The sequence below is a fragment of the Nomascus leucogenys genome, chromosome 12 (genome assembly GCF_006542625.1).
Source record: "Nomascus leucogenys isolate Asia chromosome 12, Asia_NLE_v1, whole genome shotgun sequence".
NCBI classification, from domain to species: Eukaryota; Metazoa; Chordata; class Mammalia; order Primates; family Hylobatidae; genus Nomascus; species Nomascus leucogenys.
In genome coordinates, this window is record NC_044392.1 from 63,508,229 (window position 1) to 63,531,277 (window position 23,049).

General features: G+C 44.6%; 1 protein-coding gene across 2 annotated transcripts in view; it reads right to left on the bottom strand.

Moving 5' to 3' along the window:
- Positions 1 to 23,049, bottom strand: part of WNT2B (Wnt family member 2B) — a 62,424-nt gene that overhangs the window by 22,511 nt on the left and 16,864 nt on the right. Inside the window, exon 2 of one of the 2 annotated variants that reach the window (XM_012500512.2) lies at positions 16,518 to 16,590. The exons of the other annotated variant lie outside the window; for it this stretch is intronic. The gene's annotated coding sequence lies outside the window, so the exon portion shown is untranslated. The remainder of the gene's footprint in view (positions 1 to 16,517; positions 16,591 to 23,049) is intronic. 2 annotated transcript variants of the gene reach the window in all.

Sequence of the window (23,049 nt, forward strand, 5' to 3'; positions counted from 1 at the left end):
CAGCTGGCTGCAGACATCTCAGAGACAGAGATAGTGGAGAAGGTTTCAGAGGAACCTTTAACCTCTCTCCCCACCGCCTCCGGGTCCTAGCGCCCCTCACTCCGCAGCCCCAACTTCAGTGGGTGACGGCCAGGTGGGCAGAGTGGGAAGGGGCTGCAAGCACTTCCCTCCTGTCCCCAACCTACGGTGACACTCCTTTACCCCCAGTTTCTGTGGTAAGGTGCTGAGTGCATTCATTAATTCAACAAATACTTATTTTCTACCACATGCCAGGACTGTGCTAGGCACTAGGGACACATCGGTGAACAATCTATGCCCTCATGGAGTTTGCATTCTATTGCAGGAGGATAGACCATAAACAATAAACATCAGAAGTAAAACAGAGTATCTTAGAAAGTAGTAAGTGCAGTGGTAAAGAGAGCACAGTCAAGGGAATGGTTACAGTTGCAACTAGGATGATCAGGGTAGGCCTCATTAAGGTGACATGCAAGCAGAGATTTGAAGGAGGCAAGGAAACGAGCCAGGCAGCTTCCTGGTGAAGAGCATCCCAAGCGGAGGGCAGAGCCCATACAGGGACCCAAAGGCAGGAGTGGGCTGGTGTACAAGGGTTATCGAGAAGGCCATCCAGCTGGAGCGGAGTGTGTGGAGGAAGAGACTTCAGATGAGTCCCTGAGGTGCTCCAAGTCATGAATGGGAGGCAGTGCTCCCCGCTTGGGTAGAAAGTGGGGTCTGGGCTGGAGTTAGATGGAAGTTGGAGAGGACTGAATACAGAGACCTCTCAGGGCTGACTTCCTGGCACAGAAACTGGGACCATATCCTTTGTGGCCAACCAGCTAACTTATTTTCTTCCCCTTCTCTCCCTTTCTTTTTGTTGGGTGGGCTCCGTTTGGCCCGGCTATTTCCTTAGAAAGGCACAGACTCTGTGCTTAGTTTTCCTGAGAGGGGCAGGTGGGAGAGGATTGAGCCCAGGCTCCTTCTTGGCTGGGCCCCTTTCCTAGGACCACTCTTTTACCTCCTCCCAACCCAGCCCCATCCCTACACAGGGCAGTCTTGGAGCTCCAGCAGCCTCTCCCAGACTCCCCTGTGTGTTTAGACCTGGGTGTGACTCTGGCCCTGTGTTTATTTCTACATATGGGCCTGGGGTTGGTGGAAAGCGCAGGGAGGGGGAAAGTTGGCTGAAGATGATCACATCAGCCCTAACCTAGAGTGGACTCGCCCACATGGGCCCCCAAATCACTTCTGAGGCCCCTTCTTTGGCCCGAGCTGTCTTTATAGTCAAGTGGGACTGTGTCTTGGCACAACATAGATGCTCAAGTATTAAAGCATGTTTTTGAGGCCCGGGCTTGGTGGCTTACGCCTGTAATCCCAGCACATTGGGAGGCCGAGTTGGGAGGATGGCTTGAGCACAGGAGTTAGACTAGCCTGGTCAATACGGTGAGACCCAAAAAAATTTTTTAATTAGCCAGGTGCAAACCTGTGGTCCCAGCTACTTGAGAGGCTGAGGCAACAGGATTGTTTACGCCCAGGAAGTCAAGGCTGCAGTGAGGCATGAATGCACCACTGCACTCCAGCCTGGGCAACAGAGTGAGACCCTGTCACAAAATAAATAAATAGAAATAAAAAAAATTTAAAAGCATGTTTCTGAGCTGAAGGGTGGGGTGAGGGGGGTTGCAGCCAGAAACATCAGCAGCTCTGAGAGGGAAGGAAGTGGGTGAGGGGACTAGACTTCTCTCTAAGGTTTACAAGTCACCTCTGCCCCCAGAGTGGACAACCTAGGATGAGGCTTGGCTCCTTCTGCTTCTTCATCCCCTCTCCTCTGAGTCCCCAGCTCCCCAGGAGGAATCCCAGGCTGCAGGAGCCAGCTGACTGCAAGAGCTGCACTCAGCCACTTAACTAGAGAACAAATATGGAGCCAGAGAAGAGGTTTTCTGGGATCTGCCTCTTTGGAACTTCAAATCTCAAAATAAACTTCCAGTCTCAAGGTCCTAGACACTACTGGAGAGCTCAGTTCCTCACGCAAAGGCCTGTTGTGGGGCTGCCAGGCAGAGGGTCAAGGCCAGAGGCTCAAGCTAGCTCCTGACCTGCATCTTCATTTTATTCCACACTCTCACTCTCAGTTCTGGGAGCCAGAGGGAGGAGTCACTGATCTGAGAGTTAAGTTCTGGTCTGTAGAACCCTGCATGGAGTCAAGTCAGCACTTACTGAGCACCTGCTGTGTGCCCAACACTGGCCAGGGTATCCTAAATAACAAGGAGCAAAAGGCATTTCTCCCAAGGCATTTTCATGGAAATGTAATAAAACTGTCTGTGGGTGGCACACTAGGCTCTGCTGAGGTTCAAGGGTGCATGCTGCAGACATAGTGAACAGTATCAGTAGAGACCTGAGGAAGAATCCCAGGTTCCCTGAAAGCTGCCAGATTACCTGGGGCCTCCAGCAGGACAGCTTCCACCCGGCCAGCAGAGTCAGGTCCACCCTCTTCCTCATAGTGGCACTAGAGCCTCCTCCTGTCCTCTCAAAAGTGGGTGCCCAAAGAAGAAGGGTCCACTCTCACCCTTGATATCACCTTATGCTCTGCTCTCTGGTGGGGCAGAGTTAAGAGTTCTCTTCACTCTGTTCTCAGCTATGCGTGGCTGAATGATTTTGAATTTTTGCTGGCCCTTGGATGGGAGGGGAGATGAGCTAAGGGGAGCTGGGGTGTGGGTAAACAGCTCTTACCCCGCCCAGCTCTATCCTCCAGAAGGCTCCCCTTCCCTGGGCCCCTTTGGCGATGACCTTCTCTTTTTCCCGGTGGGTGGGAGGTGGTGTGGATGGTAATGAGCAGAGAGAAAGGCCAAGAAGGGGCTGGGGGGAGGTTTGGATGGGAGTCAAGGAATTCCTGAGCCTGCTGCTTGCACAAGGGGCCCTGAGACGCCTTTCCTGAGATTTCTTTGCAAACCAAGGCAGGTCTTATTTGAAATAGAGCCAGGTTCACACAGGTAACTAATGCCTCACCTCTTGCCCTGCCACCCCATGCAGGTGTCTGGGGAAGTAAAGGAAGCTTGGGAAAAACCCAGGAGCTGTTAAGGGGGGAAAAGAGTGGGGATCCACACTTTGTACACAGCCTGGCTGGCCTCTCCTTGGTATTTATGAGCTCTTAGGCGAGGCGTGGAACGTGTCTCAAAGAGGCCAGACCAAGAGGGCTTTGGAGGGAAGGAGCATCCAGCCCCAAGCCAGGAAAGCGGGCTTGATGGAGGAGTACCCCTTTCCTCCCAGCTAGTGGCTAAACAGGGGCACAAACTGCTCCCCTGAGGACTAGGAAGAAAGGAAGAGAGGGATCTAAAGGAGAAGGGGAAGGAGGAGAGGAGGCGTGGGGAGGTGAGACGAGGGGGGTGGGCAATGGGGGTGTCTGGAGCCTTTTGGCACTTTGGCTGTAATCAGACTGGAGCCAGGCGGTGGGCGGGCTGACGGCCATTCCGGGCGGGTGGCCCAGGTTCTGTGTGAGGCCAGTGGGTGTGCTGCTGGGATCCTGGGTGGTCACTGACCAGCCTCTCCCCAAGGGAGGGTTCCCAGTCTGCCTGTATCACACAGGCTAAGCACTAAGCTCTCTTTCTCTCCCTACCACCTGTTCTGGGCCCTAGAATGATCTGGAAGTGAGAGTTGTTTCCAATGGACAAATATCTGCAGAGGGCACGGCCTGCCTCCCTCCCACTCTGCCTTCCTCAGTTCACGCTGCCTCTTGTTCTCATACTCTCCCCATGTCTCTTCTCTGAGTCTCCATCTCCCTGGGTCTCTCTCTGGCTCTTGTTTCTGTCATTCTCCATCTATTTGCATCGGTCTCTTGTGTTTATCTCCCTGTCTTCATTTGTCTCTCTGTGTATCTAAGTTGGCCTGCCTCCCCCTCCCTGTCTGAATGTCTCTGTCCTCTTTCTGAATCCGTCTCTTAACTGTCCCCCTGTCAGATTGTGTCACTCCCTGTCTCTCCGTGTGTATCTCTCTGCATGAATCTGTATGACCGTTTGTCTTACTCTTTTTTTCACTCTCTCCACCTGTCTCTCCATGTCGTTTCTGACTCTCTGTGGCTTTCTCCGTCTCTCTGTGCATGTGTGTGTGTGCGCACCTCTATTTTCCTTGGTGTGTATCTTTGCTTCTGTCTTCATCTCTTTCTCTTGCCCTCTCTCTGTGTCATACCTTTCCCTTGAAGCTCCTACAACACAGTGCAGGGAGCACTGGACCAGAAAAAAGTTAGAAAACCTGAGGGTTTTTTCCCCCAACACAGCCATGCACTATTGGCATGACTCTGTAAATCACTTTCCCACTTCAGGCTTCAGTTTCTCCACTGGTGAAACAAGTAGGGTAGCGATCTAGTTCCTTCTGTGGGACCGACCATCTTTCTGCTTCCTAAATCTGACCCTGAAGTCAGGACTGCAGTATCCTAGGGACTCCAGTGGAGTGGGGTCTCTGGTACTGTCAGCCAGCAGGCCCCCAAAGAAAGACTCCTCCCTCCTTCACATCCTTACATATCAGGGTGGACAAGGTCCCTTTCTGGGGCCATGTCTGGGATACAAACCAGATTAGCTCATCTCTCTAATCCTCTTTGTGCTGGGGCCTCTGCCAGGCAGGGACACCCACAGCGCAGAGCAATGGTGTGTGTGTGAGTGTGTGTGCAGATTCTTGGAGAAGGCAGGACACTCAAAGTTCTCCTCCCTTTGTCACTCCCTCCTGCCTGAAAAGCTCAAATCAGCAGCCCTCACTGTGTAAGAAACATCATCAGACTTGAGCCAAGTCAGGTTTTCCACAATCCCTGTCTGCAATCCCCTCTCCCCCAATTTCCTTCTCCATAGCTTCTCTAAAACTGGACCAATCATTTCAGCCGTCCTCCTGTTCCTGAAAAACCCAGAACCCACCCCCTCCTCCTCTCCTAACCCCTGTGTTATGTATGTGTACTCTCCTCCAGTCATCACAGGAGAAGGGTCTTTCCATGAAAAGCCGGAGGGTGAGGCTGGGGACCATGGACACGCAGGGTCGGGGGAGGGCGGGGAAAGCAGGCTGTCCTTGGGCTTCACACCCCCAAGTCCGAGGCCTCCAGCCCTTCTCTGAGGTTTCCTTTGGAGAGGTCTCTCTTGCCTGATAAGATCAAAGCATTCCCTCTGCCAAATCATTACCTTATTTTCGAGGCAATTAGAGAACTTATTGTATCAATTAGCCGGGTCTCCAGCCTTAGCTGTTTATCGCTGCTTATCTCTGTCTTGCAGAGGAAAGGATCTGTCAGGCGCAGCCCTCTGGGCCAGAGAGGGGAGAGCGGGGTGCAGGGCAGGGATCTGGCGGGCCCCAGGGCCGCGACCCGGGGAGCTGTCCGGATGCTTTCAGCAGGGACGGGCAGCTGGAGGGCACGGGGACGCGCTCCCGAGAGGAGAGCCGGGAGGCTCCTCCCAGCGTCCGCCACGGCCGCAGGATCGCTCTCTCCCGCGGGCGCAGCACCTGCGCGCCGGAGTAGCCCGGGAGAGCGAGCCGCAGAGTGAGGGGAGACCGCTCAGGCCGGGCCTGGCCGGGGCCCCAGCCTCGGAGGAGAACGCTGAGCTTTAGCCAAGATGCCGGGCCCTTCCGGACTCGCGGGTGGGCGACTCGCCCTGTGAGCCGGGCGCCGCGCCGTGGCGTTCGCGGGAAAGGCATGGCAGCCTCCTTCGTCTTCTTGGGGACCCCCGCGTTTCAGACCCAGAGAAAACCTTAGGAACGGGCGTGGCACGGAGAAGTGGGTGTTCCCAAGGGCAGGCGAGTGTGGCCTACTTTGCTTCTGCCCAGACCATAACTCCTGCCTGCAGACGAAGCGCGCACACACACCGGGGATTCGGGTCAGCCAGAGGATCCCTAGAGCGGTGGTTCCCAAACATTTTGGTCTTAGGACCTCTTTACACTCACAAATTATCAAGGACCCCAAACAGCTTTTGTTTATGTGGGTAATAGCTATCTATATTAAAAATTAACATAAACTCAGGAGCCAACTGAAAAGTTCCCTGTGGCCAAAGCTGGACAATTTGGGCAACAAAATAAAATAGTTTTCGATTGTAACCCAAAGCATAAAATTAAATATCCATGAGTCCATGCTGATACAAATAAATGAGATTGAATGCATAAATAAATGGAGGAGAAGAGACAAATTTCCTATACAGAATTCCAAATAATGTATGTGGGTATTCTGCCCTGAAGGAGGTGATATACAACTCCCTACTACTTAAGTGTGGGCTATGCATTGTGACGTCTTTCCAAGAGTATAGTACAGACAGGGAGTGTGGAGGGGAAAAGCAACTTCACAGTGGAGAAAGCTGACAAATACAACCTCACTGGGTGATCAAGGTCAACATACCAGTGTCAGGTTGATAGTATGTACCCTTGATATGATGCGATAAAACAACACTTTCCCTCTGTGGTCCTCCTCCCCATAACCCCGGTCTAATCATGAAAAAAACACCTGGTAAATTCCACCAGGGGGACATTCTACAAAATACCTCACCAGTACCCCTTAAAACTGTCAAAGTCATCAAAAACAAGGAAAGTCTGAGAAACTGTCACAGCCAAGAGGCGCCTAAGGACACATGACAAGTAAATGTAATATTATATCTTGGATAGGATCCTGGAAAAGGAAAAGGACATTGGGGAAAAACTGAGGAGTTCCGAACAAAGTATGGACTTTAATTAATAATAATGTATTAGTATTGGTCCAGTATTGTGACAACTGTACCATACATTTGTAGTGTAAGAAAGATGTTTGTAATCGGGACAACTGGGATATATGGGCACTTTGTACTATCTTTGCAATTTTTCTGTAAATCTAAAAACTGCTCTAAAATATAAGATTTTAATTTATTTTTATTTTTTGAGACAGGGCCTTGCTCTCTTGCCCAAGCTGGAGTGTAGTGGCATGATCATGGCTTGCCCTGAACTCCTGGGCTCAAGCCATCTTCCCTCCTCAGTCTCCTGATTAGCTGGGACTATAGGTAAGCACCACCATGCCTAACTCATTTAAAAAAAATTTTTTTTAGAGACGGGGTCTCACTACGTTGCCCAGGCTGGTCTTGAACTCCTGGGCTAAAGCAGTCCTCCTGCCTCAACTTCCCAAAGTTCTGGGATTATAGGCATGAGCTACTGCACCTGGCCTAAAATGTATTTTATAAGATTAAAATGGAAACATTTAAAAATATTTATTTTAATTTTTTTATTATTAGCAATAATAACCCCAACACTTGTTAATATTAATACCATATTTTTATGGGAAAATACCTATAATTTCCAAAACAAAAAGAGTGAAAAGAGTGGCATTATTTAACATTTTTGCAAATACTCTATCTTTAATGTCTGGCTTAATAGCAGAATTCTCTTATGTGCTTCTACATTCAGTCTGGTGTGATAATGTAGCCTCTGGAAAACTCCATTGTGCATTCATGAGAGAATGAGGGAAACACGAACAAATAACAGCTTAGTATTACTTTGAACCTCTTTGAGAGCCACTACCTTAGCAATCTTATCCATTACTGTGATTTGAGATCCTCAATTCAAAGTTCCTAACTTTGACATCTCTTTTGAGTTCTCTGATTATGCCTTTCGTCATACCCTCACTTTTTTCCCAACCATCTACCCTGTTAAGACTTCCTGGTTCATGTCAACATGACCGTCGTACCTCTGCTCATAGCAGCTTTGTGGAATTAATGGTCAAGGCACTGTACTCCAAACTGTGCACGATTATTTAGCAATGAGACAGTTACTCCTCTCATTTCTCCTGAATATACTGAGAAGTGTTACAACTCCTAGAATAGTGAACAATAAATGATTGTTGGATGATTAGAAACGATTCTGGAGTCTGAGTTATTTTTCTTTCTGATGAAATATCTTCACCCCTGCATAGCAACCTAAGTTTCCACCTTGCAATGATAACACTCTGATTTAGTAAGTTTGACATTAAATATGTTAGCTATAGGGTTTTTGTACGTTTTTTATCAAGTTGAGGAAGTTTACCTCTATTCCTAGTTGATGAGAGTTTAATGAATGGGTGCTGGGTTTTGTTGTATGCTTTTTCTGCATTTATTGACATGATCATGTGATTTTTCCTTTTTAGACTGTTAATGTGACAGGTAATATTAATTGATTTTCAAATGTTGAATCAGCCTTGCATATCTGGAATAAATCCCAGTTGGTGCCTAATTCTTTTTATACATGATTGGACTTGATTTGCTAATATTTTGTGGATTTTTGCATCTGTGTTCATGAGAGATATTAGTCTGAGTTTTCTTATAATGTCTTTGTCTGGTTTTGGTATTGGAGTAATGCTGGACTTATAGAATAAGTTAGGAAGTATGTCCTCTGCTTTTGTCTTCTGGAAGAGATTGTGGAGAATTGCATTGTTTTGGTCTTAGTGGAAGTGGCTTTTTCTTTGAGACAGTCTTGCTCTGTCGCCCAGGCTGGAGTGCAGTGGCGTGATCTTGGCTCACTGCAACTTCCACCTCCCGGGTTCAAGCCATTCTCCTGCCTCAGCCTCCTTAGTAACTGGGATTACAGGCGCGCGCCACCACGACCGGCTAATTTTTGTATTTTTAGTAGAGATGGGGTTTCACCATGTTGGTCAGGCTGGTCTCAAACTCTTCACCTCGTGATCCACCTGCCTCGGCCTCCCAAAGTGCTGGGATTACAGGCGTGAGCCACCGTGCCCAGCTGGAAGCGGCTTTGAAACTGGGTAATGGATAGAGGCTGGAATGGTTTTGAAGTGAATGATGGAAAAACTTACATTGGTGTGAATGGAGTATTAAGTGTGATTCTACTACACTAAATGCTCAGAAAAGAAGAGCTATATAGGGAAAGCTTCTCTCTTAATGATTACCTAAGTGATCATGACCAGAATGCTGGTAAAAATATGGACAGTGAAGACTATTCTGATGAGGCCTCAGATGGAAATGAGAAGCAATTTCCAATTTCCAATTGGAAATTGGAGGAAAGGCCATCTTTGTTACAAAGTGGCAGAGAACTTGGCCGTGTTATGTCCATGTCCTAGAATTTAGTGGAAGGCAAAACTTAAGAGTGGTAAACTAGTGCAGCCATTAAAAAAAAAAAAAGAGATTGGCCGGGTGTGGTGGCTCAAGTCTGTAATCCCAGCACTTTGGGAGGCCGAGGTGGGTGGATCACCTGAGGTCAGGTGTTTGAGACCAGCCTGGCCAACATGGTGAAACCTTGTCTCTACTAAAAATACAAAAATTAGCCTGTAATCCCAGCAATTTGGGAGGCTGAGGCAGGAGAATCACTTGAACCCAGGAGGTGGAGGCTGCAGTGAGCCGAGATGGCACCACTGCACTCCAGCCTGGGAGACAGAGTGAGACTCCGCCTCAAAACAAAACAAAACAAAACAAAAGGAATGAAATCATGTCCTTTACAGGGACATGGATGGAGCTAGAAGCCACCATTCTCAGCAAACTAACACAGGAACAGAAAAACAAACACTGTGTGTTCTCACTTATAAGTGGGAGTTGGACACAAGGAGGGGAACAACACACACCAGGGCCTATCGGGGGTTGGGGGGGAAAGGGGAGGGAGATCGTTAGGACAAATACCTAATGCATGCGGGGCTTAAAATCTAGATGACAGGTTGACAGGTGCAGCAAACCATCATGGTACACGTATACCTATATAACAAACCTGCACATTCTGCACATGTATCCCAGAACATAAAAAAATAAAAAGAGTGATGAACTAGGATATTTGGTGGAAGGAATAGCTAAGCAGCAAAGTGCTCAGGGTACTACATGGCTTCTCTTAACTGCTTATAGTAAAATACAAGCAGAGAAACAATTTTAAGATGGAATTTCTTAATAAAAAAGAGAAGCAAAATGTAGAGATTTGGAAAATTCTCAGCCTCGCCATGTAAAGAATAAAAAAGCATGTTTAGAGAGAAAACCAAAGGTGTGGCCAAGTGACTGTTTGATAAGGAGATTAATAAGGATAGAAGGAAGTCAGGTGGTATTCATCAAGACAATGGGAGAATGACCCAAAGACATTTTGGAGGTCTTTGTGGCTGCTGTGCCCATCACAGGCTTTGAGTGGTAGGGCCTTAGAAGCAGAATGGTATTGGGGGAGTGCCTAGAGCACTTGTGAGACCTCAGGATTTCCTGCCCAGGGCCATTTAAAATCTTTGCTATGTGGGCCTAGGTGCAGCTGGGGGCTGCTGCCCCAGAAGGCACAAGCCATAAACCTTGGCAGCGTCCATGTAGTGCTAACTCTGCAGGGATGCACAGTGCAAGGGCTGTGGAGGTGTGGCTACCTCCATCTAGATTTGAAAGGATGCGTCAGACAACCTCAGGGCCCCAGGCAAAGACTTGCTGCAGGAACAGGGCTGCCACAGAGATCCCGCACGAAGGCAATACCTAGTGGAGTTGTGGGGGCAGGACCACCCCTGAGACCTCAGACCCGTGGAGTCGTGGACTTGCAATACCAGCCTTGGGAAAGCCACAGGTACCCTATTCCAACCCATAAGAGCTGCTGTGTAGGCTGGGTCCAGCAAAACTGTGGGAGTGGGGCTGCTCAGGGGCTTGGGGGCCCAACTCCTGTGGGAAGTGTGTCTGGAAGGCAGGATATGGAGTCAAAGAAGATTATTCTCCAGTCGTAGGATTTAATGTTGTTTGCCTTGGGTTTTAGACTTACTTGGGACCTGTTACTCCTTCTTTCTGATTGCTTCAGTTTGGACTAGAAGTGTCAGTCCTGGGCTGGGCACAGTGGCTCACACCTATAATCCAGCACTTTGGGAGGCCGAGGCGGGCAGATCACCTGAGGTCGTGAGTTCGAGACCAGCCTGACCAACATGGAGAAACCCTGTCTCTACTAAAAATACAAAAGTAGCTGGGCGTAGTGGTACATGCCTGTAATCCCAGCTACTCAGGAGGCTGAGGCAGGAGAATCACTTGAACCCGGGAGGAGGAGGTTGCGGTGAGCCGAGATCGCGCCATTGCACTCCAGTCTGGGCCACAAGAGTGAAACTCCGTCTCGAAAAAAAAAAAAACATAAAAGAAAAAGAAATGTCTGTCCTACACCTGTCCCACTATTATATTTTGGAAGCATGTAAGTTGTTTGGTTTCGTGGGCTCACAGCTGGAGGGAAATTTGCCTCAGGATGAATCATGTATTGAGTCTCACTCATATGTGATTTACATGAGACTGTGGACCTTAGACTTTTGAGTTGATGCTGGAATGAGTTAAAACTTTGGGGGCTGTTGGGATGGAATGAATGTTTTGCACATGGGAAGGGCATGACTTTGTGGGGGCCAGAGGCAGAATGCGTCCCTTCTAAAATTTGAATGTGTACCTTCTAAAATTCATGTTGAAACTTAGCCAGGAGTGCTGGCAAATGCCTGTAGTCCTAGCTACTCGGGAGGCTAAAGCAGGATGATTCCTTGAGCCCAGGAGGTCGAGGCTTGGAGTGAGCTATGATTACATCCCTGTACTCTAACCTGGACGACAGAGGGGGGACCCTGTCTCTAAGAAACAAAAACAAGCACGCCTCCATCCCGCATGGAATTCATGTTGAAACTTAATGGCATTATTAATGTGACACTATTGAAAGGTGGGGTCTTTGGGAAGTAATTAAGTTATGAGGGTGGAGCCCTCCTGAATGGGATTAGATGCCCTTATATAAGGGCTTCACAGAGGGAGTTTATCCTTTTTGCCCTTCTGCCATGTGAAGATCCAGCAGTCCTCCATTCTAGAGGATTCAGCATTCAAGGCACCTGGCCCTCACCAGACAAGGAACCTGCCAGCACCTCGATCTTGGACTTCCCAGCCTGCAGAACTGTAAGACATAAATTTCTGTCCTTTATAAACTGCCCAATCTGTGCTATTTTATTATGGCAGCAAAACAGCTGAAAATAGTGTTTTTGTTTATATTTGATTTCTTATAGACAACAGATATTGTTGGGTCTTGTTATGTGATCACTCTGACAATCTCTGTCATCAAATTGGTGTATTCAGACCATTGTGGTTTAAAGTGATTATTGACATAGTTGGATTTTTTTTTTTTTTGAGATGGAGTCTTGCTCTGTCGCCCAGGCTGGAGGGCAGTGGCGCATTCTTGGCTCACTGCAAGCTCCACCTTCTGGGTTCACACCATTCTCCTGCCTCAGCCTCCCTAGTAGCTGGGACTACAGGCACCCACCACCACGCCCGGTTTTTTTGTGTGTGTGTATTTTTAGTAGAGACGGGGTTTCACTGTGTTAGCCAGGATGGTCTCCATCTCCTGACCTTGTGATCTGCCCGCCTCAGCCTCCCAAAGTGCTGGGATTACAGACGTGAGCCACCACGCCTGGCCTATAGCTGGATTTATATCTACCATATTTGTTACTGTTTTCTGTTGTTGCTTTTATTCTTCGTACCTATTTTTGTCTTCTGCTCTTTTATCTGCCTTTTGTGGTTTTAAATAAACATTTCATATGATTCAATTTTCCCTCCTTTCTTAGCATATTAGTTATACTTATTTTTTTACATTGCTTAGTGGTCAGAATAGACATTTAAAACTAACCCAAATCCACTTTCAAATAATACTATACCACTTCATCAGTAGGGTGAGTACCTTGTAATAACAAAATAATACTAGTTCCTCCCTCTAATCCCTTGTATTATTTCTGTCATTTATTTCACTTGTACATAAGCATGTGAATATATATAAGCATACATAATCAAATATACTATTGCTATTTTTATTTTGAACAAACTGTTATCTGTTAGAACAATTAAGAATATGAAAAGGTTTTGTTTTACCTTCACTTGTTCCTTCTCTGATGTTCTTTCTTCCTTTAAGTAGATCCATGTTTCTGACCTATTATTTTGCTTCTCTCTAAAGAATTTCTTTGAACATTTCTGGCAAGGCCAGTCCAATGGCAACAAATTCTCTTATTTTGTGTTTGTCTGAGACACTTTTACTTCACCTTCATTTTTAAAGGATAATTTCACATGGTTCAGATTTCTAAGGTAGTGGTTTTTATATCTCAACACTTTAAATATTTTACTCCAGCCTGGGCCCTTCTCTACAAAACAGAGACTTTGTCTCTACAAAAATAAGAAAAAATAATTAGCCAGGTGTGGTGGTGTGTGCCTGTGGCTCTAGCTACTCAGAAGGCTGAGGCAGGATGAATGCTGGAGCCCAGGAGGTCATGGTTGCAGTGAGCCATGATTGTGCCACTGTACTCTAGCCTGGGTGATAGAGCAAGACCCTGTCTTAAAATATATATATTTTACTCCACTCTCTTCTTGCTTGCATAGTTCCTGAGGAGAAGGTAGACATAATTTTTTTTTTGAAATGGAGTGTCTCTCTGTCACCCAGGCTAGAGTGCGGTGGCACGATCTCTGTTCACTGCAACCTCCGCTTCTCAGGCTCAGACGATTCTCCCGCCTCAGCCTCCCAAGCTGGGACTACAGGCGCACGCCACCATGCATGTCTAAGTTTTGTATTTTTAGTAGAGATGGGGTTTCACCATATTGGTCAGGCTGGTCTCGAACTCCTGACCTCAGGCAATCCACCCCCCTCAGCCTCCCAAACTGCTGGGATTACAGGCATGAGCCACCGCGCCTGGCCAGTAGATATAATTTTTATCTTTGCTTCTCTATAAGCAAGGGTTTTTTTGTCATCGCTGGCTTCTTTCAATATCGTTTTTTTTGTCTTAGATTTTTTGCAGTTTTAAATATGGTATGCCTAGTGTAGTGTTTTTGTTGTTGTTGGTTTCGTTTTTGTCGTTTAATCTGCTTGGTGTTCACTGAACTTCTTGGACCTGTGGTTTGGTGGCCAACATTAATTTGGGGGAAATTCACAGTCATTGCTTCAAATATTTCTGTTCCTTTCTCTATTTTTTCTCTTTATGGTATTCTCATTACACATGTTATACCTTTTATAGTTGTCCCGCCGTTCTTGGTTATTCTTTTTCTTCTTTCTAGTCTTTTTTCTCATTGCTTTTCAGTTTTGGTTTCGTTTTATTTTTGAGATAGGGTCTTGTGCCATTGCCCAGACTGGAGTGTAGGGGTGTGATCACAGCTCATTGCAGCCTCAGTCTCCCAGGCTCAAGTGATCCTCTCATCTCAGCCTCTTGAGGAGCTGGGACCACAAGCATGCACCACCATGCCTGGCCGATTCAAAATACATTTTTTTGTAAAGGCAGGGTGTCACTATGTTGCCCAGGCTGGTCTTGAACTCCTGGGCTCAAGCAATCCTCCCAGCCTCCCAAAGTGCTGGGATACAGGTGTGAGCCATCATGTCTGGCTGCTTTTCAGTTTTGGAAGTTTCTATTGAGGTAGCCTTATGTGCAGAGCCTCTTTCCTCAGCTGGACCCAGTCCACTAACGAACTTATCAAAGGCATTCTTTTGTCATAGTGCTATTGATGGAGAGGATCTCTAGCATTTCTTGTTTCTCCTTTCTCTTTGTTAACATTGCCTGTTTTTGCATGCTGTCTACTTTACCCATTAGAGAGAGCTCTTAGCATATTAATCACAGTTTTTAAAAAATTCCCAATCTGATAATTCCAATATCCCTGCCATATCTGAGTCTGGTTCTGGTGCCTGTTTTGACTTTTCAAACTGTCTTCTTTGCATTTTGGTGTGCCTTGTAGTTTTTTCTGGATAGCCAGCCATGATGTATTAGACAAAAAGAAATGCTGTAAATAGGCATTTAGTAATGTGTTAAGGTGTTAAGAATCGAGGAAGCATTCTATAGTTCTATGCTTAGGTCTCTGTCATTTAGTGAGCCTGTGCGTCTGGACTATGCACCTCACAAAAGCTTCTCAATCCTTCCACCCCTTAGGTAGGATAGGATGGTTAGAGTGGGATGGAATTTAATATTCCCTTCCCCAGTGTAAAGGCTACAGGGGGCTGAAACTGGATATTTTCCTTCCCCTACTTTGGATAGACTCTGGAAAAAAAAGTAATAATAAAAGCTTAGGTTCTGGCAAAATAGTTTCTCTTGAGAGAACAGGACTTGTTAAGAAGAACAGAATGCTTAGGTGTATTTAGAAATGGTTACTTTTCCTTCACCCAGCCAGAAGCACAGGGGATTTTTTTTTTGATATTTACTGTGAGAACCTGGTGAGCTCTAGAAGGTAAAACTCACAATATGTGAGGTCCTCCCATGAGTGACTTCCCCCTGGAGTTTTTAGTTCTCAGAATTGTCCATACTGAGTCTCCAGCAATTCATCAATTACAGCTCAGGTTTTGGTACCCTGGTACTGGTTCCTGTTCATGGGTTTCTGCTCTGGTAAGCTGTGATTCCCTGCATTTGCCTGCCTATCTCTGCAATTTAGGAAGCAGTGGTTTGCCCTGTGGCCTCACGACTCTGGTGGATGTAAGAAGAGCGTTGATTTTTCAGTTTGTTCAGGTTTTTACTCATCATTAGGCTGGAGTGATGACTTCCAAGCTTTTTACATGCCAGATGGGAAACTGCTAAATCTTGAGTGTCTTTTTTATATTGATTTATAATAGTTTCTTTACATATTGTGGAAAATAAGTCCTTTGTATATATTTTGAAAATGTCTTTTCCTGTTCTTTTACTTTGTCTCTTAATTTTATTTACGTGACTTGTCATACATATATGTTTATGGCTTCCAGGTTACTATCTTACTTAGAAAGTTGTTCTCACTCCCATGATTATGAAACTCATATCTTAAATTTTCCCTAATACATTTATGAACATAAATAAAATTATTTTATTGGAAAAAATTTTTTGAGACAGGATCTTGCTCTGTCACCCAGGCAGGAGTACAGTGGCACAATCATGGCTCACTGCAGCCTCAAATTTCCAGGCTCAAGTGATCCTCCCACCTTAGCCTCCTGAGTAGTTAGGACCACAGGTGTGGGCCTCCATACCTAGCTAATTTTTTTATTTTAAAAATTTTCTGTAGAGATGTGGTCTATGTTGAATAGTCTGGTCTTGAATCCCTGAGCTCAAGTGATCTGCCTGCCTTGGCCTCCCAAAGTGCTGGGATTACAGGTATGAGCCACCGCGCCTGGCCCTCCCTCCAATCCTTCTAACTCTTCGTGTTTATTTACCATTTTCCCTTGGACTGAAATGCTCTTCCTGTCTTCTAATTAGCTGATTCCTGCCCTTCTTTCAAGGCCCTATTCCATGTAGTCTTTCCTGAACAGTTCAACATGTTCTTAGCCTCTTCTGAAATGCTATCTGATCTGTTGACTTATTTATTTATTTACTGAGACGGAGTCTCGCTCTGTTGCCCAGGCTGGAGTGCAGTGGTGCAATCTCAGCTCAGTGCAACCTCTGCCTCCTAGGTTCAAGCGATTCTCCTGCCTCAGCCTCCCAGTAGCTGGGATTACAGGCGCCCACCACTACGCCCAGCTAATTTTTGTATTTTTGGTATAGATGGAGTTTCACCATGTTGGCCAGGCTGGTCTTGAACTCTTGACCTTGTGATCCACCCGCCTCAGCCTCCCAAAGTGCTGGGATTACAGGCATAAGCCACCGTGCCGGCCAATTTATTTTTTATAATTGGTTATCTGACATTTTAATTATCATGTACCTTTGTAAACACTTGTTGAACGCTGACTATGTGTAGGTATGCCAGGTACTGCCGTCCTCAAGGATCCTTCAGTCTGGTCGGAAAAGAAAACACAGGCGCAACTTAACATAATAAATGTTATGGATTTTCAGCAGGAAGAGGAGTGATTTGTAGATTTATTTAGGGTAGAGCTATTGGGAATCCAGGGGGATCTTTCTGGAAGAGGTAGATTTTGGCCTAGACCTTGATAGATGAGTAGGATTTGAAATACAAAAATGGGCATTTTAGTCTTTTCATTAAGAATATGAGTTCTTTGGCCGGGCCCGGGGGCTCATGCCTGTAATCCCAGCACTTTGGGAGGCTGAGGCGGGCGGATCACGAGGTCAGGAGATCGAGACCATCCTGGCTAACACAGTGAAACCCTGTCTCTACTAAAAATACAAAAAATTAGCCGGGTGTGGTGGTGGGCACCTGTAGTCCCAGCTACTAGGGAGGCTGAGGCAGGAGAATGGCTTGAACCCGGGAGGCAGAGCTTGCAGTGAGCTGAGATCGTGCCTCTGCACTCCAGCCTGGGAGACAGAGCGAGACTCCGTCTCAAAAAAATAAAAAAAAAAAAAAAGAGTATGAGTTCTTTGAGAAAAGCAATTTATTGTTCTCTTACCTCTCTCTCTTTGAGCCCCTTTCTCACTTACACTTGGAAGAACACCTTTGGTACAGGTTACATTGAAAACAGAATTCCTAAGAAGCCTTTCTCTCAGGTTCTCTCTCAGAACGAGGAGGTGATCCCAAGGCCGATTTTCTCTACCTGGATCGTGAATTCCCTCCTCTTCCAAGTCTCCCAGGACCTTTCTCCAACAGTTACTTGTCACTCTAGAGGTTTTTGTTGTCTTTGTACAGCACATGCAGAGAGTTGAGTTAATGCTACTGCTTAGTTCTTAACACGTGATCATCATCAACCTGTGAGAGGTGTCCCTCTTGTTTGTTTCTTTATTTCCTGTATCCCATTTCCCACTCTTATTCCTTCCCCTGGTAATAGGCATCCACTCTAATGTAACTGAAATATGCACTTGGATATATATGTATTCTTTTATGTTGTTTGCATGTGTATTGCTAATTTTTAATTTTTATAAATGATATTCTGATATGAAGCTTGTATTAGGTTTGCAGCAGTGAGAAAAAAATCCTTAAATTTAAAATCTTAACAACCAGTAATTGTGGGTGGATACTGAAGTTCTCTTCCTCCATCTTCTCACTTTAGGATCTGGGCTGAAGGAACATACTGGTGAGGGACATGCTATATTTTCTTGCAAAAGGAATGGTAAAAAAAAAAAAATAGGCAGAATTTGTGATGCTTCTTAAAACTTCAGCTTGAATTGGCATGTGTCACATCTGCTCCCACAAATGATAACTAAACTCAACAATGGGATGAGGAAATATATCCATTGGGAGTATTGGCATTGCAAGTTTTATGGCAACAGGTAGAAGGGAGTGAATTGTTGGGAATAATGCAATGGACTTTAGACCTCTTTGGGTTTTTTGTTTGTTTGTTTTTGAGACAGAGTCTCCCTCTGTCACCCAGGCTGGAGTGCAATGGCGTGATCTCGGCTCACTGCAGCCTCCATCTCCTGGGTTCAAGTGATTCTCCTGCCTCAGCCTCCTGAGTAGCTGGGATTACAGGTGCCACCATGCCCGGCTGATTTTTTTTTTTGTATTTTTGGTAGAGATGGGCTTTCACCATGTTGGCCATGCTGGTCTTGAACTCCTGACCTCTTGCAAACTGCCCGCCTCGGCCTCCCAAAGTGCTGGGATTACAGGTGTGAGCCACCGTGCCTGGCCTTTTTTTTTCTTTTTCTTTTTTTTACACTCTCATGTTAAAAAAAAATCTGTCCTTGTTACTATATAGATATGCATAGTTCATTCCTTCAAAGTGTTGCACTGTATTCTGTAGTGATAGCCACCACAATTTGCTTACCTGTTCTCTCAGTGAACATCTAAGTACCTTGAACCCATGCTATCAAAAAATGCCTCCGCAAACATCTTCATACCTGACCTTTAAGAGTGCAAATTTATCTAGGATTGCTTGGTTTTAGGATGCACAGATGCTTAATTTCACTGCAATTTACACTCTCACAACAGTGAATGAGAATTCCCATTTGGGAGGCCGAGGTGGGAGGATTGCTTGAGCCCAGAAGTTGGAGATCAGCCTGGGTGACATAGGAAAATCCCATCTCTAAAAAAAATGGTAAATAAAGGGTCAGGCGCAGTGGCTCACGCTTGTAATCCCAGCACCTTGGGAGGCCGAGGCAGGCAGATCACGAGGTCAGGAGATCCAGACCATCCTGGTTAACACGGTGAAACCCTGTCTTTATTAAAAATACAAAAAAATTAGCCAGGCATGGTGGCGAGCGCCTGTAGTCCCAGTTACTCGAGAGGCTGAGGCAGGACAATGGTGTGAACCCGGGAGGTGGAGCTTGCAGTGAGCCGAGATTGCGACACTGCACTCCAGCCTGGGCGACAGAGCGAGACTCTGTCTCAAAAAAAAAAAAAATACAGTAAGTAAATAAAGAAGGAAGGAGTCTTCCCTTCCATAGTGCAATGTCACTAAACACTCTAATTATTTACAACATTTACAAAACAAGGCAGGTAAGGCAGGTAAGGAAGAAGGCCAATCTAATCAAGGAAACAAAGGTTTTGGCTGCCTGTCATGTGACTCAGGTGCCATAATCGTGTTCCCTTAAGGCTCAAAATATTTCAGAGTTTGTGTGTGTGTGTGTGTTTGTCGTTGTTGTTTGTTTGAGACAGAGTCTTGATCTGTCACCCAGCCTGGAATGCAGTGGAGCAATCTCGGCTAACTGCAACCTCTACCTCCCTAGTTCAAATAATTCTCCAGCCTCAGCCTCCCAAGTAGCTGGGATTACAGGCGTGCACCACCCTGCCCAGCTAATTTTTTTATTTTTGGTAGAGACGGAGTTCCACCATGTTGGCCAGGCTGGTCTCAAACTTCTGAGCTCAAGTGATTTGCCCACCTCGGCCTCTCAAAGTGGTGGGATTATGGGCGTGAACTACTGCACCTGGCCAGATTTTGTTTTTAAAAAATTTTTTATATGAATCGCCTACCAACAGCTTAGATTTTTTTTTTTTTGAGACAGAGTCTCTCTATGTCACCCAGGCTGGAGTGCAGTGGTGCAATCTCGGCTCATTGCAACCTCTGTCTCCTGGGTTCAAGCAATTCTTGTGCCTCAGCCTCCTGACATAGCTGGGAATACAGGCATGTGCCACCATGCCCAGCTAATTTTTGTAATTTTAGTAAAGACAGGGTTTCACCATGTTGGCCAGGCTGGTCTTGAACTCCTGGCCTCAAGCAATCCACCCACCTCAGCCTCCCAAAGTGCTGGGATTACAGGCGTGAGCCACCACACCCAGCCCAGCTTAGATTTTGAATTACTTATTTCCACAAACTACTTCAATACTTATACTGTTTTTCACTTTAGTATTCAATAAATTACATGAGATATTCAACACTTTATTATAAAATAGGGATTGTGTTAGATGATTTTGTCCAACTGTAGGCTAATGTGTTCTGAGCACATTTAAGGTAGGCTACACTAAGCAATGAGATGTTCAGCAGATTAGGTGTCTTAAATATATTTTTGACATGGTATTTTAAATTTATGATAGGTTTATTAGGAGGTAACCCTGCTATCACAAATTGAGAAGCATCTGTATATATTTCTTATTATATCACACCTTTGTAATCACATTTCTATTCTCTTTGCTCCCTCCCCCAATCCCCAGGCAACCACGAATCTTTTATTTACTGTATCTTATCTTGCATTTATAGAATTTTAAATAAACAGAATCATATAGCGTGTACGGATTTTAAATGTCTTCTTTCACTAGCATAATTGAGATTCATTCATGTAGCTGCATTCTTTTTATTGTTGAATAGTATTCCATTGTATGGATATATCACAGTTTACTTATCTATTCACTTGTTGATGGCTATTTGGGTAATTACAAGTTTTTGGCTATGACATGTAAAACTGTTATGAACATTATTTTACAGCCTTTGCATAGAATATACTCTCATTTCTTTTGAGTAAATACCTAGGCATGGGATAACTGAATCATGTGGCAGGTTAATGTATGTTTTCTAAAGAAACTATCGAAATATGTTCCAAAGTTGTTGTATCATTTATACTCCCATTTGCAGTTCTAGCTGCTCTACATTCTTGTCAACATATAATATAAAAAGTTCATTTAATCTTAGGCTTTCTAGTACGTACGTATTGCTATCTCATTGTGGTTTTAATTTGCATTTCCCTAATGACTAATGATCTTTTCATTTGCCTACTGTATGTCTTTTTTGAAGTTTCTAGTAAAATATTTCCCCATTTTTATTGGGTTTTTTTTTTCTTGTTAACTTTAGAAAGTTCTTTATATGCTCTGGATATAAGTCTTTTATCAAATGTGTGATTTGAAAGTATATTCTGCTAGTTAATGGCTTGTCTTTTCATTCTTTTAATAATGTTTTTTGAACAGCAGAAGTTTTAAATTTTGATAAAGTCCAATTTATCAATTGGTTCTTTATGGGTAGTGTTTTTGGTATGTTCTTTTTTTCTGTTTTGTTTTTGAGACAGGATCTGGCTCTGTTGCCCAGGATGGAGTGCAGTGGTGTGACCTTGGCTCATTGCAACCACTGCCTCCGAAGCTCAAGCCAACCTCCCACATCAGACTCCTGAATAACTGGGACTACAGGCACTTACCACCATGTCCAACTAATTAAATTTTTTTTTTTGTGGAGATGAGGTCTCAAACTCCTGAGCTCAAGGGATCCACCTGCCTTGGCCTCCCAAAGTGCTAGGATTACAGTCATGAGCCACAGTGCCCAGCCTGGGGGCTGTGTGTGTGTGTGTGTGTGTGTGTGTGTGTTAAAAACTCATTATGTTGCCCAGGCTGGTCTTGAACTCCTGGGCTCAAGCAATCCTCCCAGCCTTCCAGTAGGCTGGGGTTTTTATCAAATCAAACCCAACAATATATAAAAAGATAATACATAAATGACCAACTGAGTTTATGGCAGGAATGCATAATTGGTTTAATATTTGAAAATCAATCAATATATTTCACCATATTAACAAGTCAAAAAATCCCATATGATCACGTCAATGAATTCAGAAAAAGTAGCTGGGATTAGAGGCACATGCCACTGGGCCTGGCTGCTTTTGGTATATTAAGAGAAATCTTTACCTAACCCAAGGTTACAAAGATTTTCTGTTATGTTTTCTTCTAGAAGTTTTACAGTTTTTTTAGGTTTTACATTTAGGTAGAAAATATATCTTTAGTTAATTTTTGTATATGGTGTGATGTATGGATCAAAGCTTAGTTTTTGCATATAGATATCCAGTTGTTTCAGCACCATTTATTGAAAAGATTACGCTTTCTCCATTGAATTGCTTTTGCACCTTTGTCAAAAAAATAAACTAAGCACATATTTGAGAGACTGTTTCTGGACTCTTCATTCTGTTTGATTTATATGGTGCTATAATTCTTTATTTCTATTCCAATAAAACGCAGTCTTCATGACTATAACTTTTTTTTTTTGAGACAAGAGTCTCACTTTGTCGCCCAGGCTGGAGTGCAGTGGCACAATCTTGGCTCACTGCAACCTCTGCCTCCTGGGTTCAAGCAATCCTCGTGCCTCAGCCTCCTGAGTACCTGGGATTACAGGCACCTGCCAGCACGCCCGGCTAATTTTTGTATTTTTAGTAGACATGGGGTTTTGACATGTTGGGCAGGTTGGTCTTGAACTCCTGACCTCAGGTGATCTGCCAGCATTGGCCTCCCAAAGTGCTGGGATTACAGGCATGAGGCATCATGACCCCCGGCCTGATGACTATAACTTTATAAAAAGCTTTGAAGTTAGATAGTGACATTTTCTAATTTGTTTTTATTATTCAAAGTTGTTTTGGTTATGTTAGGTCCTTTGCATTTCCATACAAATTTTAGAGTTAACTTGTCAATTTCTACAAAAAGCTTGTTGGAATTTTCACTGGGATTGCATTAAATCTATATATGAATTATTTGGAAAGAACTGAATTCATAAACATATTGTCTTCTGATTTATAAACACAGTATATCTCTCCGTTTATTTAGAACTTCAATTTGTCTCAGCAATGACTTATAGTTTTTGTGTATAAGTCTTGCACATCTCCTGTCAGATATCTTTACATTTAGTATTTTTGATGCTATTATAAATAGTATTATTTATTAATTTCTACTTCCATTGCTAATATAAAGAAATAAAACTTTTTTTTTTTTTTTGAGAGGGAGTCTTGCTTTGTCACCCAGGCTGGAGTGCAGTGGTGTGATCTCGGCTCACTGTAACCAGTTTTTATATATTGATATTCTGTTCTATAACCTTGCTAAACTCACTTTTTAGTTTAGTAGCTTTTTAAAAAATAGAATCCACCAGATTTTCTACTTAAATATGTTGTCTGCAAGTGAAGACAGTTTTACTTCTCCCTTTCCAATATGGATACCTTTTATTTCTTTT